The sequence below is a fragment of the Pan troglodytes genome, chromosome 5, assembly GCF_028858775.2.
Source record: "Pan troglodytes isolate AG18354 chromosome 5, NHGRI_mPanTro3-v2.0_pri, whole genome shotgun sequence".
NCBI classification, from domain to species: domain Eukaryota; kingdom Metazoa; phylum Chordata; class Mammalia; order Primates; family Hominidae; genus Pan; species Pan troglodytes.
In genome coordinates, this window is record NC_072403.2 from 170,381,866 (window position 1) to 170,400,849 (window position 18,984).

Sequence of the window (18,984 nt, forward strand, 5' to 3'; positions counted from 1 at the left end):
AGGGCAGGGTTTTTCCCTACCCTAGTAAGCCTGAGGGTACTGCAGGAGACCAGGGCTTATTTCAGTCCTTATGTCAACCGCGTAAGACAGACACTCCCAAAGCAGACGTTTATAGATCTGCCCCCAGGAATGCAATCCTTTTCCCAGAGTATTAATAACAATATTCCTTGCTAGGAAAAGAATTTAGTGATATCTTCCCTACTGGCACGTCCGTTTATAGGCTCTCTTCAAGAAGAAAAATATGGCTCCTTTTGCCCAACCCCGCAGGCAGTCAGATCTTATGGTTGTCTTCCCTTGTTCCCTAAAAATAGCTGTTATTCTGTTCTTTTTCAAGGTGCACTGATTTCATATTGTTCAAACACACGTGTTTTACAATCAATTTGTACAGTTAACACAATTATCACAGGGTCCTGAGGTGACGTACATCCTCAGCTTACGAAGCTAACAGGATTAAGAGATTAAAGTAAGACAGGCATAAGAAATTATGAAAGTATTATTTGGGAAGTGATAAATGTCCATGAAGTCTTCACAATTTATGTTCGTCTGCCACAGCTCCAGCCGGTCCCTCCATTTGGGGTCCCTGACTTCCTGCAATAGACTACCAAAGTGTTAGGATTACAGGCATGAGCCACTGCGCCTCATCTGAACATAACTCTTGTATGCACTGGGAAACCAAAAAATGGTGTGACTCGATTTATTTTGATCTTTGCTTTATTATAGTGATCTAGAACCAAACCTGCAGTATCTACAAGTTATGCTGACATATGGATTATTCCTATCACTTTTGTTTGGCTTATCAAATAAAAAAAGCATCTGTAACTTTATACTTGGGTTTCTTTTAGCACCAAAAAGTTCAGTGTTTTGGGTTCTAAAGATTCATTTAGTCAGAGTATTTAATGATTTAAGACTGGTGTAGATTGAAGCTTTTGCTAAAATGAAACCCCTTTAGCCACTCTTCCTTTCCTTTCTTCCTTCTTGAAGGTTTACATTTTTCTCCTTTCCTCATGACTTGATGATGATGATTCTGTAATTCTCTGATCTGCTACTTGCTAATTTGGCATTAAATTTCAAGTTAATATGTGTGTGCATCTTTTTTGCCCCTCAAAATTTGGATGAAAGATGTGACCATAGCTGCAGCAGACATGAAAGGTGAAGTTCCTCCTGCAATCCCAGAATGTGGAAATGGTAGGGAGGGTTTTTTCCCTGGCAAATCACTTTTGTTGTGCTTTTTTCTAAAATAAGCCATTGCAATATTTCTTATAGGGCTTTCAGCGACAGAAATCCGTACTTTCCTGCACTTTAAGGATAATTGATATTAATAATGTGATCTTAAGGGCATTATTGGATTCCAGAGTGTCTTCTGAATTATTAATGAAAGATTATCTTAAGCATAGTTTTTTAGTTCATTGCATTTTATTGCATTATAATTAATTGAAAAGTAGAAATTTGTATATTTCATATAAATGGGAACCTTTTCATTTAACAGTAGCACATAATCCATTAACATATGTATAGAAATCTGTAAGTATAGAAATATGAAATATATACATGTTTCTAAGGCAATCACTTCCTACCATTCTACTGCTAAGCCTGGTCTAACCTCATCCCTTGTTTGGATTAGTGCACTGACCTACTTGGTTACCAGGCTTCTCTTCTGGACTTTTCTTTTAGTCCACATAACGGCCAAAATAGTATTTACAAGCATCCAGAGACCAATCTACCCTCTGACTTGCTTAGCCCTCTACTGGCCCCTTGACTCATTACTGTGCTGTCAGGCCCTCTTCATCGCTTGTGCCTCTGACTTCATCTCCTGCCATCTCTTTGAGGTAAAGTCTTCCTGCCTGCTGACCTTCCTGAAGTGAGCCAAGCTTGCTCCTAGGGGCCTAGGCCCTTAGTGCCAGCTGTCTCCCCTGCCTGGGTGGTGCCTTCTTGACACTTACATTCTACTGTGTTTAAGGTGACTTCCTCCGGCCTTCCCTGACTGCATCACAAGTTATCCCTTCTCCACCTTTTTTATCACTATTAGATTTTTTTTTCTGAAATAACACTTGGATTATTTTACTTCTTTGATTTAAGAATCTATAAGGTAGAATGTTTTTGGATGAGAAAAAAAAAGAATCTATAAGTGTTTTCTAAATTGCATATTTCATCAAATGAAAACTCTCCAACCTGGGTTTTTTTTTTTCTTGATCTTTATTTCTCATTTGAACATTTATGTTTTAAAGAAAATACTTAGAGTCCCTTTCCTTGCTGAGATTCTGTATTTCTAGCAATTGATCACTTAAACAACGTAAACCTTAATAGATAAATGCCATAAATCCACTGGCCCTGTGCATTATTTTGTGTTTTGGTCTTTTTTTTTTTTAAGGTTTTTTTTTTTTTTTTTTTTTTTTTAGTATTTATTGATCATTCTTGGGTGTTTCTCGGAGAGGGGGATGTGGCAGGGTCATAGGATAATAGTGGAGAGAAGGTCAGCAGATAAACACGTGAACAAAAGTCTCTGGTTTTCCTAGGCAGAGGTCCCTGCGGCCTTCCACAGTGTTTGTGTCCCTGGGTACTTGAGATTAGGGAGTGGTGATGACTCTTAACGAGCATGCTGCCTTCAAGCATCTGTTTAACAAAGCACATCTTGCACCGCCCTTAATCCATTTAACCCTGAGTTGACACAGCACATGTTTCAGAGAGCAGGGGGTTGGGGGTAAGGTTATAGATTAACAGCATCCCAAGGCAGAAGAACATTTCTTAGTAAAGAACAAAATGGAGTCTCCTATGTCTACTTCTTTCTACACAGACACAGTAACAATCTGATCTCTCTTTTCCCCACATTTCCCCCTTTTCTTTTCGACAAAACCGCCATCGTCATCATGGCCCGTTCTCGATGGTCGCTGTCTCTTCGGAGCTGTTGGGTACACCTCCCAGATGGGGCGGCTGGGCAGAGGGGCTCCTCACTTCCTAGACAGGGCGGCCGGGCAGAGGCGCTCCTCACCTCCCAGACGAAGGGCGGCCGGGCAGAGGCGCTCCTCACTTCCCAGACGGGGCGGCCGGGCAGAGGCACTCCTCACCTCCCAGATGAAGGGCGGCCGGGCAGAGGCGCTCCTCACCTCCCAGACGAAGGGCGGCCGGGCAGAGGCGCTCCTCACTTCCCAGACAGGGCGGCCGGGCAGAGGCGCTCCCCATTTCCCAGACGGGGCAGCTGGACAGAGGCGCTCCTCACTTCCCAGACGGGGCGGCCGGGCAGAGGCGCTCCTCACTTCCCAGACGGGGTGGCCGGGCAGAGGCGCTCCTCACCTCCCAGACGAAGGGCGGCCGGGCAGAGGCGCTCCTCACCTCCCAGACGGGGCGGCCGGGCAGAGGCGCTCCTCACTTCCCGGACGGGGCGGCCGGGCAGAGGTGCTCCTCACCTCCCAGACGAAGGGTGGCCGGGCAGAGGCGCTCCTCACCTCCCAGACGAAGGGCGGCCGGACAGAGGCGCTCCTCACTTCCCAGACAGGGCGGCCGGGCAGAGGCGCTCCCCATTTCCCAGATGGGGCAGCCGGGCAGAGGCGCTCCTCACTTCCCAGATGGGGCAGCTGGGCAGAGGTGCTCCTCACTTCCCAGATGGGGCAGCCGGGCAGAGACACTCCTCACTTCCCACACGGGGCGGCTGCCCGGCAGAGGTGCTCCTCACCTCTCAGACGGGGCGGCCGGGCAGAGGTGCTCCTCACATCCCAGATGGGGCGGCCGGGCAGAGGCGCTCCTCACCTTTCAGATGGGGCGGCCGGGCAGAGGTGCTCCTCACCTCCCAGATGGGGTGGCAGCCGGGCAGAGGCACTCCTCACATCCCAGACGGGGCGGCCGGGCAGAGGCGCTCCTCACCTCCCAGATGGGGTGGCAGCTGGGCAGAGGCGCTCCTCACCTCCCAGACGAAGGGTGGCCAGGCAGAGGCGCTCCTCACTTCCTGGATGGGGCGGCCGGGCAGAGGCGCTCCTTACCTCCCAGACGAAGGGCGGCCGGGCAGAGGTGCTCCTCACCTCCCAGACGGGGTGGCTGGGCAGAGGCGCTCCTCACTTCCCAGACGGGGCAGCCGGGCAGAGGCGCTCCTCACCTCTCAGACAGGGCGACTGGGCAGAGGTGCTCCTCAGTTCCCAGATGGGGCGGCCAGGCAGAGGCGCTCCTCACCTCCCAGATGGGGTGGCAGCCGGGCAGAGGCGCCCCTCACTTCCCAGACGGGGTGGTGGCTAGGCAGAGGCGCTCCTCACATCCCAGACGGGGCAGCCGGGCAGAGGTGTTCCTCACTTCCCAGACGATGGGCGGCTGGGCAGAGGCGCTCCTCAATTCCCAGACGGGGCGGCCGGGCAGAGGCACTCCTCACTTCCTCCCAGACGGGGCGGCCGGGCAGAGATGCTCCTCACTTCCCAGATGGGGCGGCCGGGCAGAGACGCTCCTCACCTCTCAGACGGGGCGGCCGGGCAGAGGTGCTCCTCACTTCCCAGGCGGGGCAGCCGGGCAGAGGCACTCCTCACTTCCTCCCAGACGGGGCGGCCGGGCAGAGATGCTCCTCACTTCCCAGATGGGGCGGCCAGGCAGAGACGCTCCTCACCTCTCAGACGGGGCGGCCGGGCAGAGGTGCTCCTCACTTCCCAGGCGGGGCAGCCGGGCAGAGGCGCTCCTCACTTCCTCCCAGACGGGGCAGCCAGGCAGAGGCACTCCACTTCCCAGACAGGGCAGCCGGGCAGAGGCGCTCCTCACTTCCCATTCGGGGCAGCCGAGCAGAGGCGCTCCTCACTTCCTCCCAGACGGGGCGGCCGGGCAGAGGCGCTCCTCACTTCCCAGACGGGGTGGCCGGGCAGAGGCGCTCCTCACATCCCAGACGATGGGCGGCCAGGCAGAGATGCTCCTCACTTCCTAGACAGGGTGCAGCCGGGCAGAGGTGCTCTTCACTTCCCAGACGGGGCGGCCGGGCAGAGGGGCTCCTCACATCCCAGACGATGGGCGGCCAGGCAGAGACGCTGCTCACTTCCTAGATGGGGTGGCGGGCGGGCAGAGGCTGTAATCTTAGCACTTTGGGAGGCCAAGGCAGGCGGCTGGGAGGTGGAGGTTGTAGCGAGCCGAGATCACGCCACTGCACTCCAGCCTGGGCAACATTGAGCATTGAGTGAGTGAGATTCTGTCTGCATTCCCAGCACCTCGGGAGGCCGAGGCAGGCAGATCACCCGAGGCCAGGAGCTGGAGACCAGCCTGGTCAACACGGCGAAACCCCGTCTCCACCAAAAATACAAAAACCAGTCAGGAGTGGCGGCACGTGCCTGGAATCCCAGGCACTCGGTAGGCCGAGGCAGGAGAATCACGGGAGCCCGAGGCAGGGAGGTTGCAGCGAGCTGAGATCATGGCAGTACAATCCAGGCTTCCAAGAGAGGGAGACCGTAGAAAGAAAGGAAGAGGGGAGAGGGGAGATGGGAGAGGGGAGAGCTTTTTTTTTTTTTTAAAGAAGAGTCTTGCTCTGTTGCCCAGGCTGGAGTGAAGTGGTGCAATCTCGGCTCACTGCAGCCTCCGCCTCCCGGTTTCCAGTGATTCTCTTGCCTCAGACTCCTTGGTGGCTGGGATTACTGCCACCACTCCTGGCTAACTTTTGTATTTTTAGTAGAGATAGGGCTTCACCATGTTGGCCAGGCTGGTCTTGAACTCCTGACCTCAGGCAGTTCACCTGCCTCGGCCTCCCAAAGTGCTAGTATTACAGGCGTGAGCTACCACGCCTGGCCCTGTTTTGGTCTTTATCAGTGGCTGTGTATGCTTTCACAGAGTTCAAATGGGTGCGAACTTATCCCTGGATACTTTGCATTGCATTTTTATATGAATGGTCCTGAGTTATACAGTACTGAACCCCGAATACTAACACTCATGTAGGCACCTTGATGAAAAACTACAGAGTGATGTTAGGTATGAATGCTTGATTAAGCCCATTCTTTTAGTGCAGAACTGCCTTGTGGCTCAGCCTGTGTAGCTGAGATGAGCATTTCTTAGCCTTGCACTATATATTTTTGTGCCTCAGTTCTCTGTGAAGTCTGCTTATGAGGCTGAGGCTGTGCAAGACTTGGTGAGAGTGTTAGCTTCTGAATAGAGAGGCTTCAACAACCTGTTTTTGCAAATTAATCAAAAGTTGAATAAGGCTTGTTGTTAAATTAAAATTGTATTGCCTGTTTACAAGTGATAGTTATACATACTGTGTTCTTAAGATATGAAAAAGCACTGGTGGCATTTCCTGGGAAAAACATAGTGGATTTGCTCCCTTTTACAACTGTATTTGTGGACTTTACAAACTTAGACACCTTATGTAACTCAGGGATTGTCTATATTGACAAAGCTGATGAATTTGTGATGTGTAATAATTAAGTAGCATCTTTTTGTGTTGTTAAACTTTTTTTTTTTTTTTTTTTTTGAGACAGAGTCTCACTCTGTTGCCCAGGTTGGAGTGCAGTGGCGCCATCTCAGCTCACTGCAGCCTCCACCACATCCTGGGTTCAAGCGATTCTCCTGCCTCAGCCTCCCGAGTAGCTGGGATTATAGGCATGTGCCACCCCACCCAGCTAATTTTTGTATTTTTAGTAGAGACAGGGTTTCACCATGTTGGCCAGGCTGGTCTTGAGCCCCTGACCTCAGATGATGTGTCTGCCTCGGCCTCCCAAAGTGCTGGGATTACAGGCGTGAGCTACCACACCCAGCCCCATTATTTGTTTAAATAATTACTTATTGGGGCATTTAAAAATATATTTATATTTTCCTTAGAATAAATACTGTGTTATTCTGTACAAATTCTTTTGGGGGTGCAGTCTCAAAAGTGGAATGAATAGGATTAAAAACTTGAATAGTTTAAAATTTTTCTTGTATATTTCCAGATATCCATTGGAAAGACTGGCAAAATCATGAGCACCAGGTTTTTTAAGAAGAGACTTCTGGAGTCTAAAATTTCTAGATCTTATGAAGTCTTAATTTGTTGTTAATTAAAGGATATAAAGTGGTTTATCAAGTTTTAGTTTCTATTTTTTCATTTATTCATTAGATGAAATTTTAAATATTATCCATTTGTCATGATATGGACTGACACTGGTTTTTGTTTTTTTTTTTTTTTTGAGACGGAGTCTTACTCCGTCGCCAGGCTGGAGTGCAGTGGCACGATCTCGGCTCGCTGCAACTTCCACCTCCCGGGTTCAAGTGATTCTCCTGCGTCAGCCTCCCGAGTACCTGGGATTACAGGTGCCCACCACCACGCCTGGCTAATTTTTGTATTTTTAGTAGAGCTGGGGTTTCACCATGTTGGCCAGGATGGTCTTGATCTCTTGACCTTGTGATCCACCCGTCTTGGCCTCCCAAAGTGCTGGGATTATAGGCGTGAGCCACCGCGCCTGGCCCCGATACTGGTTCTTTAACTTTTGGGAGGATAGTAAATTTTTTAATGTTGGATTTAGCGTGTTCTCCCCATCCATTAAAACATTGTTTTTTATTTAAATATTGGAAAAAACCTTTCTCCTTTAATCACACCCTCTGTATCTCTAATAATCACATTTGGCTTTGTTTTATAGTTAAATACATACATCTATTTATTTTAAGATGTTATTATGATTTAAGTAATAAAGGAAAAGCGTATGAGTTTTTCCTCTCAAAATATTCTTTCGTATTTGTGTCTACTTAATTTTTCTGATAAATTTTACAATCATTTTTTATTCGAAGTAGGCAAGCCTGCAGAGAGCAGGCTCCAGCTGATGAAAAAAGTTTTGAGGCCCCAAATAAGGGTGAACCAGCTAGAAACCTTCCTTAGGATTGATATTGCTATGTAGCATGGCTGTCCCCATCGACCTCCCAGGCCTCCTGGCTTCAGTAATTTGTGCTGTGTCTCCCAGTCCCTGCCTCCATGTGGCTCTTTCCACAGAGTTTTTGATAATGTTTCAAACCTACATATGAATTGGGCAGATGTCTCTGTTGCTGTATTTAGTATTCCAGATAGAATCCTCATATATCTCTCCACTTGTCTTTCTTTCTTCCCATTAGGGTTTTAAATTTTTCTTTAAATAGATTGCTTATATCCTACTTAAAGTTAATTCTCCCAAATTGGTGTTTTGCAAATGTGATTGCTTTGCAATTTTATTTTCAGATCCTGTAGCTATGTATAATTTTTTGAAATTTTGAAACCAAGGACAATACACATTTATATATATTTAAATTTATTTATTACAGTACTCTTTGTAAGTTGAGGGTGGTGTGCATAGTAAAATTCTCAGTGTGTTCTTTTTTCTGCACTACCTGAAAATACCTTTTCTATTTTCTGTCTACAAGTTTACAGCTTCTTTAATTCGTTCAGGTGTCACTTTATTGAGTGCTATTTGTGGAGAAACAGATACAGAGTCTGAAAATACTGCATTGCTTGTTTGTTAATATGTTCAAATGCACTTTTATCTTCTATCTTTAAATCTCTGTGAATAGATCATTCTTAGAGTCCTTGCAAGCACTGAAATTGTTTCTGGAGATTAAAACAAAGTGAATTCTCTAACAATAGAAATATTTTAAATAGACTTAGATTTTATTGATGGAAGGTAGAAGTACCTGGGCATTCCCTAAAGGGGTTTTATTTTATGTGGGCACTTGTTGAGAAATGTCTGAGAACAGCATCTTCTCTGAATCAGCTGCAGTGGTTGCTGTGGTCATCGGCCCCAGAGTCTTCGGGGAGCAATTTTGTTGACACAGGAGGTGTTCTCATCTAGCATGTGTCCTCACCTGAAGGCCCATCAGGATTCTTAGCTGGCACCGTTTCCTGAGGAGTGCCTTTGGAAGGAGTCTTCAGAGTAATTGTGTGACCACTGGTAACCTTAGGGAATTTTACTAGAGGATTGTGTCTTTATTTTCCCTAGTATTTGTACTTCTCCTTGGAGGAAGGTATTTAGTAATTGTTGGTTGATGGAAAAACAAAGGAGTGAACTAATAAGGATAGAAGCTAATATATGAATAGCCTTTATGTGTTTTATGTTTTTTTAAGTTGATCTCTAAGGCATTTGGAGAGCATCCAGCTACATGATGTCATTACCGAACAAGTGAAGCCGTGGGGCATACATTCTGTCGTACTCACAGGCTGGCGTTTTCCATTATGTTACCACATTTGCCGACTGGTGTCACCAAGAACAAATGCAAACATCTGTCTTCTTGTAGATGTGGAATATTTGTAATAGGCATACTTAACACGGTATCAACTTTTTCTTGTTTCATTGCTTTAGGGAAAAAAAATGTATTGAGATGGCTTGCTGACAGATGTGAATAAAGAATAAAATGTTTGCCCTTGGCTGGGCATGGTGGCTCATGCCTGTAGTCCCAGTACTTTAGGAGACCAAGGCGGGAGGATCACTTAAGATCAGGGATTTGAGTCTAGTCTGGGCAATGTAGCAAGACCCCATCTCTAAAAAACAACATTGGCTGGGTACAGTGGTGCACACCTGTAGTCCTGGCTGCTCAGGAAGCTGAGGCGGGATGATTGCTTGGGCCCAGGAGTTCTAGGTTACAGTGAGCTATAACTGCGCCACTGTACTCCAGTCTAGCTGACAGAGCAAGACCCCATCTCAAAAAAAAACAAAAAACAAAAAACCAGAAAGCCCTCAAGATGCTCATTTGCTCATTGTCAAGTATAAATAATTGCCATACAGGAAAATAATAGTTGGGTACAGTTGTGTACGTGGTGTGAGAAATTCTGAGGAAGTTCTTCAGGGGATGATTCAGACCAGCTGAATTATAAGCAGAAGTTTTTTGTTGGTTTTTGTTGTTGTTGTTTTTGAGACAAAGTCTTGCTCTGTCACCTAGACTGGAGTACAGTGGCGCAGTTATAGCTCACTGTAACCTAGAACTCCTGGGCCCAAGCAATCATCCCGCCTCAGCTTCCTGAGTAGCTGGGACTACAGGAATGTGTCCCAGCTACTGTCCCATGCCCAGGTAATTAAAATAATTATTTTGTAGAGGTGGGGGTCTTGTTCTATTACCCAAGCTGGTCTTGAACTCCTAGCCTTAAGTGATCCTCCTGCCTTGGCCTCCCAAAGTGCTGGGATTATAGACATGAGCCACTGTGACTGGCCTATAAGCAGAGTTTTGAAAGGTAAGTGAAAGTTTATGAGGAGAGTGGTTTGTCCAAGAGTCCAGGTAGTAGACAAGGAAGCTGGAAGAGTGGATGGAGCCCTGAGTACCAAGGAAAGGATATCCTGTTTTATCTGCATTTACAAAAGCTCTGTTCATGTGTAGTGTAGGTTCTGAATAGGAGGGGAGGAGGGACTGGGAGCTGGGACTTTGGTTAAAAGGCTTTTGCAAGAATCTAGGCAAAAAGGGTGGGCTCAGGAAATGGGAATGGAGAGGTTAAATTTGAAAGATATGTAGGGAGTAAAATTAGTGGGATCATGGACAGGTTTGGTGTAGGTGGCAAGTAAGAAGGTTACAGCCCAGAATGACTCCCAACTTATGAGTGGATGCCATTGACCCATATGAACAATACAAATGAGAAATCTGTTAAAAATTCAAGTTCAAATTTATACATGCAACAACATGGATTAATCTCAAGAACATTACACTGAGTGACAGAAGCTGGACATGGGTGACCACACATAGTACATTATTTCATTTATATGAAACTCTAGAAAAGACAGAAGACTGACCAGTGATTGCCTGGGGCCACTGAGTGGTAGAGGTACAAGAAGATTTTTGGGGTGAGAAATCTTGATTGTGGTGATAGTTACGTGGATGTATAAATGTGTCAAAATTCGTTGAAAGGTCCACTTTAATGTTTGCATCTTATTTGTTTACATTATACTTCAATAAAGTTAACTTTTAAAATTCAATTTAGGTCTGGGCCAGAGATAAGTAAACATTTGTGAGTTAGTGGTGTTTAAATTGTGGCTGAAATTCCAGGAATGGATGAAATCATCCAAGCCACATATTGAGGATAAAAAAAAGGACCAAAGAAAGTGGCCTAGGGGGTCCCAAGCTTTAAGGGGAAGGGAGGGAAATAAGAGCCTTTGAGGACAACAGGAGTGGTTAGAGCTGACCAGAGGACAGTGACATGAATCCAGGGAAGAGAATTTCACAAATGGAAGGGTGCAGAAGTTTCCCTCACTGCAAAGATGTCAAGATCAGGACTATTGGATTCAGCAGTTTGGAGGTCGTTGTTTTTCAGTGAAATTGTGGTTGATTGCAGATACTGAGCATGAGAGCCCAGAGAGGGTAGGGAAGACTGATACTGGCATTCTTTCAGGAATTCTGGCTATGTAGGGGGCCAGAAAAATGGGCAGTTAGGTGGTTGGGGCATCCAGGGTCCAATTCTTTACAACGTCAGGATCCTTTTATCTTTTATACATTGAGGGGCTCTGGTAGAAAAAGCCAGATGGTAGATAGGGTAATTGACGGGGAGGGGCTCAGGAGCATGGGACAAAAGGAGATCCATCCCTTCTCAGAAAGCAGAGGGCAGTGCTGTAAGGTAGATGCCAAGGTGATGAAACAGAGGGGACCTGGAGGCTGGTGTAAGGAGGAGCTGAAGCTGTAAAGTAACTCCTTAGGAACTGGGAAAGAGGACTGACCATGAGTGAGTAGAGGGGTTGCCCAGGAGAGTTAGGAGTTAGGTCAGAAACCACGCAGTGGCTCTAATTGGAGACTGTAATTTTCCCCAGCTGTGCCTAGCAACGTGGGGGTAGGCACTTCCATTTCCAAAAAAATAGATTTCTGTCACAGAATAATAGTGGCTGACATTTTCTTAAATCTGCTGACTAGGAGGCTTCAGGATACAACCTCTGCCCACAGCCCCCAGGCCCCAGGGAGTGCCCGAGCGTCCTCCAGATGGGGTGGGCAGCGCGGCCCCTAGCTTCTCCCGTCTGCAGCACCCTCTCTGGATATGCTATTGCTAGGAGTTGTATTTGTGGTGGATTTTGTGACTCTTCGAGTCAAGGTTTTATTTGTCTAGAAATGAGAGCCTTGTCTGAGGAGAACATGCATTTTTTAATGAAACGTGACAGGATTTGCCACTGGTGTTACCAGCAGGCCTGGGCAGAGGCCTGTGTCAGGTTTAAATGTGAGCTGCAGGCGGAGTCATTTGTTTGTGGTCCATCTTCTAACAGTCATTTTGAAATGTCAGTGTTCACTTCTGGTTGGAGGACCACCCTGAGAAGATTCTCTTTCCCAGGAGTCAGTATTGGCTTGTGATGCACCTCTAAGATCCTACATAAAAATGACTATAGTAAGCCAGCAGCCCTGCGGCGGCCAGCAATTCCATTAGATGAGTAGGAAGAGAGCTGTGCTTTCTGCTGTTGTTTTTACTGGCTGGTGAAGCTATACCTTTGCTCTGATGTTATACCCAGAAAGGTAATCGTCTCCTGAAACTTGAAGTGTTCCTCTGATGCCGAGGCCTGGCCTTCCCTGAGGGATTGCCCCAAGGTCCCTACACCAGCGCTGGCCCAGGCTTGCCCTCTCCAGTCACTCTGGTTTGTTGTCAGGCAGAGAATTTTCACTTTCATCTTTGCTGCTGACTTCGCCCTCTCACCTCTTAATTTTTTTTCTTTGTAAAATTACGTGTTGTATTGAGAAAGCATAGATGACTGAAGATCCATCAGGCTTGGAGTCTTCATTACATACTTAGTAAGGAGGTGAGGTTGGGTGTGACACTCATTCTTCTGGACCCAGTATCCACTTCTGTGAGCAAAGGATTGTGGTTGTGTCTGCCCTGACACATAGGAGTGCTCTGTGGGTTAACTCAGAACAGAAGTGGGACTCTGAACATTTTAAAGCAGCACACACATTAGTTGTTTTTAATGTTACTAATCCAGAGAAGACCTTTCAACCTTTCAGGACTTTTCATGCTTCTCAAGATCGGTTTCTCAGAATGTTCTCTGCAAAACCATGCAGGGGTGCAAGTGGAAGGAGGGAGAGAGTCCTTGGACCTGAGAACCTCTGAGATTTACAGACTTTGTTAAGTTAAGATAATGAAACAGCTCTGTGAACTATTCTTAGAGAAAAGTGATTCTGTGTGTAAATTTTAAGTGTACTTGGTGATATTATGCTCAGAATACTCTATTCTCACCCTACTGAGGTATTTTATTTATTTAAACAAACCCATCAGTCCTTGTGGTATATTTACTTAGCACTTTATTTAATTGAATTGCTTCATTTGGGAAAACTTACCGACTCATATGGATTTATGCCTTGTTTGGGGCAGTTAGCCCTTGAGGGTGAAGTATTTCTCAGTGTCACTGTGCATAACAGAGATATTAATAATAAATGAATTTGTTAGTTCTTGCAGTAAAACAAGTATCCTCTATAGGCTGGTTACATCCCACATCTATTTAGCATTGGTATAAAAAGACATATGAGAAACGGTTCTGCACTCAAAGAGCTCTTACTTGAGGGCCAGACACATGCTTGTAAGGCAGTAATGTACAAATCATGGAAAACTCTAGTGTGATAACTTAGCAGAAAATGCTTGTTTTGATGATATCAGAGAACCCATTTCAAAAGCAGTAACATTTGATTTGAGTCTTGATAGGTAACGAGGTTTCCTGACTAAAGAACAGGAGACAAGTGCTGTCTGCCCAGGGTATTTGTAGAGGGTGTGAGAAGACCAGCAGCTGGTGGTGGGTGGGGCTGGAGGGCTGAGATTAGAGACAGGCTGGGCCACACCGGGCAGTATGTGCCAATCTAAGCCATTTCAGCTTTCTCCTGGGCAGTGGTCAGCCATGTACATTACATGCATGCTTCCCTTCACTACATGTTCTTTTATATTGAATAAGGAGGAATGTGTAATACATTAAGATAGCCTTCATAGGAAGATTCTGCCCCTAATTTGTTGTTTATGTGACTTTCTATGCCAGCCACCCTCCCCTCTTCCTCTTACCTAGAAAAGAAATGGGTGTCCACTTCGTTTACAGTGGTCTATACTGATGGAATTTGGGAGAAACACCCCCTTTTGAAAGGAAAAAAAAATCGTTCTTTGCCAATTATTGCTGTGTACCTTCCTGGTTATATTCTCAAAGGAAACTAATATCATCTTGTATTAGGGTACTCTAGAGGGACAGAATTAATAGGACAGATGTATGTTAAAGGGGAGTTTATTAAGGAGTATTAACTCACATGATCACAAGGTGGGGTCTCACAGTAGGCCATCTGCAAGCTAAGGAGCAAGGAAGCCAGTCTGAGTCCCAAAGCTGAAGAACTTGGAGTACAATGTTTGAGGGCAGGAAGCGTCCAGCACGGGAGAAAGATGGAGGCTTGGAGGCTAAGCCAGTCTAATCTCTCCACGTTCTTCTGCCTGCTTTTTATTCTGGTCACGATGGCAGCTGATTAGATGGTGCCCACCCAGATTGAGGGTGGGTCTGCCTCTCCGAGTCCACTGACTCAAATGTTAATCTCCTTTGGCAGCACCCTCACAGACACACCCAGGAACAATAGTTTATATCCTTCAGTCCAATCAAGTTGACATTGAATATTAACCATCACACAACTGAAGCTGGTAAATTAAAAAAATTTAAAACTCCCAGAATTTATCTTCTCTTCCCAGTTAAATAGGCCTTGGTACGAATTTTAGACGGCTTCTTTGACAGACTTTTCTGTGGGCCTGTCCCTGTGGACTGGCTTTCTGTCTGTTCTGCTCTTGCCCATCACTTATTCATATCCTTTGTAACTCTGAAGGGCACCTGCCCTTGACTCTGGCCTTGGGGGACTTGGTGAATGTAGGGCCCATCTGGGCTAAGGGTGAGAGTTAAGTCTTCTGATGTTGGTAAAATAAGACAATTGAAGCCTTCCCCCCTTCCCTTTTATGCCTCCAAAAAAAACCAAACAAACAAACAAGGAAAAAAAAAAAGTGAGGCTAGAGTAACTATAAATAACACAAATTAACAGATTTCATGCCAGTACAATGTGCCTGTTGGCCAAGAAGCAGCACTTCTTATAGCTCCTGTATGGCTCCTGTACAGTGTCACTCCGGGTGTAGCACGATGCACTCTTGGGCATTCCTGGTATCTGTCCATCATGGAGGGTTTGGCAGGGTCCAGGGCCTCAAATGGAAATGGTCGGGAACTGATAGACCCTTAACTCATCTTGTTCTGGGTTGGCAGCCTCGAGTGCACATGTCAGTGTCTGCCCAAGAGGCTGTATTCTTATATGTCATATGCTTTAAGAATCAGTCTTCAAGTTGATACTATTTTTCTAAGTGATTTGGAAGATTGAATTGAAAGACCATTGTTGGAAGGCAATGGCAGCAAGTAGAATGTGGCATTTATGAAGAATTGGGTTCCGTTAAAAAATGAGTGTAGCAAAAACCAGACAGTCAGGTAAAAGGGGAAGAAAAATCTGTTAATGTTTATTTGGCAGGTATTTGTTGCTGAGATGTTTACTTAATGTTGGAAGACATGGAAGATGATAAGAATAATCCCACAGGCTCTGAGCAGGTGGAATAGGCTGTATGCAAGTAAGAAGCCCTGCGCAAGTGAAACCCTACCCAATAAAGAGGTCTAGCAAAAAGTACAGTTCATGCTCTGTCATGTATAATGCATGTGCCTATCAGAAAATAGCCTGTTACTACAGTTATGCCACTATTAGCATAAATGCCACCATTAGCAGAATTACATTTTAATGTAATTATTGATATAGTTGAACTTAGGTCTCCAATTTTGCTCTTTGTTTTCTGTTTATCTCCTTATTTTGTTACTCCTGATCCTCCTTTCCTGCCTTCTTTAGTGCTAACCAATTTTTTTCCATGTATCTTTCTGTTTTTAGTTTTATTTCTTTTTTAAAGTGATTGCTCTAAAGATTGTAACATTCATCTTGGATTTATCACAATATACTTAAAGTTGATGTAGAATTGCTTCTGTGGTGATACAGGAAGCTTGCAACAGTGTACTTCCATCTGTCCAGTCCTTTGAACTGTCCTCGTCAGGTTCAGCCTCTGCCTGTGATTGGGACCCCTGGTGGGTTTTGAGCAGAGTGATATCAGGAGCAGCTGTTGCTGTTAGCTGTTCCTGTTAGCAGTACCTCCAGACCCACTGATTATTCTAATAGAGCAGTATTCAATTCTAGTTTTTAGCAAGTTTTTAAAAACTTTGAGTGCATGGTTTTCACTGTTTAAAAATAGCAATGTGTTGTCCCTTACAATTGAGAGAGATGAGCTTTAGGGTCCCTGAAAGAGAATCTCAAAAGCCCGTTTAACCAATGTGCCAGGTTGCCTTTTTATGATGTTTTTCTTAATTAGTGGATTTGTGTTATATTTTATTGGCTCAAAAGTGAATCCCTAGCTCATAGCTTATTTCTCAAATCACTTAGCATTTTAATTATTTTTCAATTTTTGAGATACAAGTCACATATTTTCTTTTTAAAATTAATATATGTACTTTCTCATTGTAAAAGACCTGAACTATACAGAACTGTAAGAAGTAAAAGTCTTAGTTTTCCTTCCAGAGAGAACATGTTAGGAAAATCTCTTGGCATCTGAGGAGCTGGCTGTCTATTATTACTTCTATATTGACTAGCTCTTTTTCCTTCTAATAAAGAGTGTATATTGGTTTAAATTATACCAACTTCCTCTGGGTTTTAGAGGTTAGCTTATTTGTAGACGAGTCTACCTACCACATCTATTTCTCCTTATGGCTTAGAACATTTTCTGATCATCAGCATAAAATTTTAGGTGCCTTATTCATTTTGCCCCAAGAATGTTCAAACTCCTCAACCTCAGAAATGTTTCTAGTAGTTGAAAGACTGTTTTGTGATTACTTTTATTGGATTCTACACAGAAGTACCCATAGCATCATTGAACTAGCTCTGTTGCATAACTGTCCTGTGTCTAAAAATACACTGCTGAGTAGCATCAGCTCTTGCCCAGGGATATGAACCCACACTCTGGGTTATTTGTACTGACTCTGACCACAGACTATCTTCCAATATATCCTGCAAAATGATCCTTTATGGAAAACACCAAACTTGTTCCAGTGAAGTCTGATACTGTTGTAGTTACTGACAGCATAACAGACTGCGCTTGGTGTTTGTTCATCCAAGTTTGACTAGCCAACATTGAAGGATTTTTTTTTTTTCTTAACAGATGAGGTCTCTCTCTGTTGCCCAGGCTGGAGTGCAGTGATGCAGTCATAGTTCACTGTAAGCTTGACCTCCTGGGCTCAAGCAATGCTCCCGCCTCAGCTTCTCAAGTAGCCGGCACTACAGGTGTGTGCTCCCATGCCCAGCTAATTTTTGTATTTTTTATAGAGACAGGGTCTTGCTGTGTTGTCCAGGCTGGTCTGGAACTCCTGGCCTCAAGTGATCTTCCTGCATTGGACTCCCAAAGTGTTGAGGTTACAGATGTGAGCCATGGTGCCCGGCCAGAGGGATTTTCATAATTATATTTATACTTCTCTGAGGTCTTTGGTGTCTGGGGTTGTAGATTGTGTCCATCTGTACTTAACCCATGCACACAGAGTGTTGTTTAGTGAATCTGACTTGAAACTCCATGCAAAGTCACAGTCTTGGCTGGGTGCGGTGGCTCACGCCCTTAATCCCAGCACTTTGGGAGGCCGAGGCAGGTGGATCATGAGGTCAGGAGTTCGAGACTAGCCTGGCCAAGTTGGTGAAACCCCATCTCTACTAAAAAAATACAAAAATTAGCCGGGTGCAGTGGCAGGTGCCTGTAATCCCAGCTACTCGGGAGGCTAAGGCAGGAGAAGCGCTTGAACCCGGGAGGCGGAGTTTGCAGTGAGCCAAGATTGCGCGTCTGCACTCTAGCCTGTGGGGACAGAGCGAGACTCCATCTCAAAAAAAAAAAAAAAAAAAAAAAAGTCACAGTCTTTGTATTAGGGCCAGGAAGTATTGTCCAGCTATTCACTGTTTAGAGCTAATACTTCCTTTATTCCCTGTTTTATCACATAAAAAACTATAGAACCTTCTCTTGCTGGCTGTGTGTACAGTGTTACAATAATTTACAATGCTTAAAAATAGGCAGATAATTGCTCTGGGATCCAGATGTGGAGGTTGAGATGACTTTATTGGGGAATGTGTTAACATATCACAGATCGCAGCAAGGGAACTAACATTTGTGTATAAATCACTGTTACATCTTTGAGGGTTAAGGCACCTATTTTTTTATTCACTTAGAGTACCAACTAGATTTTTTTCAACTGTCATTTTGCTGCCTATTTCCATGTAAGTTGAAGGTATGATAGTCACATTTTTTTTGTTTTTGTTTGTTTTCTTTTGAGGCGGAGTCTCACTGTGTCGCCCAGGCTGGAGTGCAGTGGCACGATCTTGGCTCACCGCAACCTCTGCCTCCTGGGTTCAAGTGATTCTCCTGCCTTAGCCTCCTGAGTAGCTGGGACTACAGGCACGCATCACTACACTGGGCTAATTTTTTTGTATTTTTAGTAGAAATGGGGTTTTGCCCTGTTGGCCAGGCTGGTCCTGAACTCCTGACCTCAGGTGATCCACCCCCCCGGCCTCCCAAAGTGCTGGGATTACAGGCGTGAGCCACCGCGCAAGGCCGTGTGTTTTTTTTTCTTTTAATTAAGTGTATGCATACAGTTGCTATTTGCAAAATCTTACTTTCATAAATACATATTAAAATAGTGAAATAATGTCATATGAAAAGAAAAATTTAGTTTTGTTTAGAGATGCACAGAATTTCTCTTTATTTAGATGTAAACCAAAGACAATTATGAATTATTTATCAACACTTTACCTTTCAAAATAAATGAAAAAAACCCACAATTTTGTGTTAAATATGGAGGAAATAGAACGTATCACTGAGAGCCAGGTAATTTGACCAAAGAAAGGTACAGTCAATAAAATGACTTCTCTTGGATCTCTTCCTTATTCTAATCACACTTCAAGGAAGTTTTTGAATTTAAAAAAATAATTTGAATGCTATGAAAAATATTTTATAATATTTAGGAACTGTCAAGTGTAGTTTTATATCTAACTAGAAGTTAAAATATGAAAGTGTGAAAATGAAGATGAAGATGCAGA

General features: G+C 44.7%; 1 protein-coding gene across 10 annotated transcripts in view; it reads left to right on the forward strand.

Moving 5' to 3' along the window:
• The window catches only part of TULP4 (TUB like protein 4), a 277,110-nt gene that overhangs the window by 111,067 nt on the left and 147,059 nt on the right, over positions 1-18,984 (forward strand). The window lies entirely within an intron of this gene.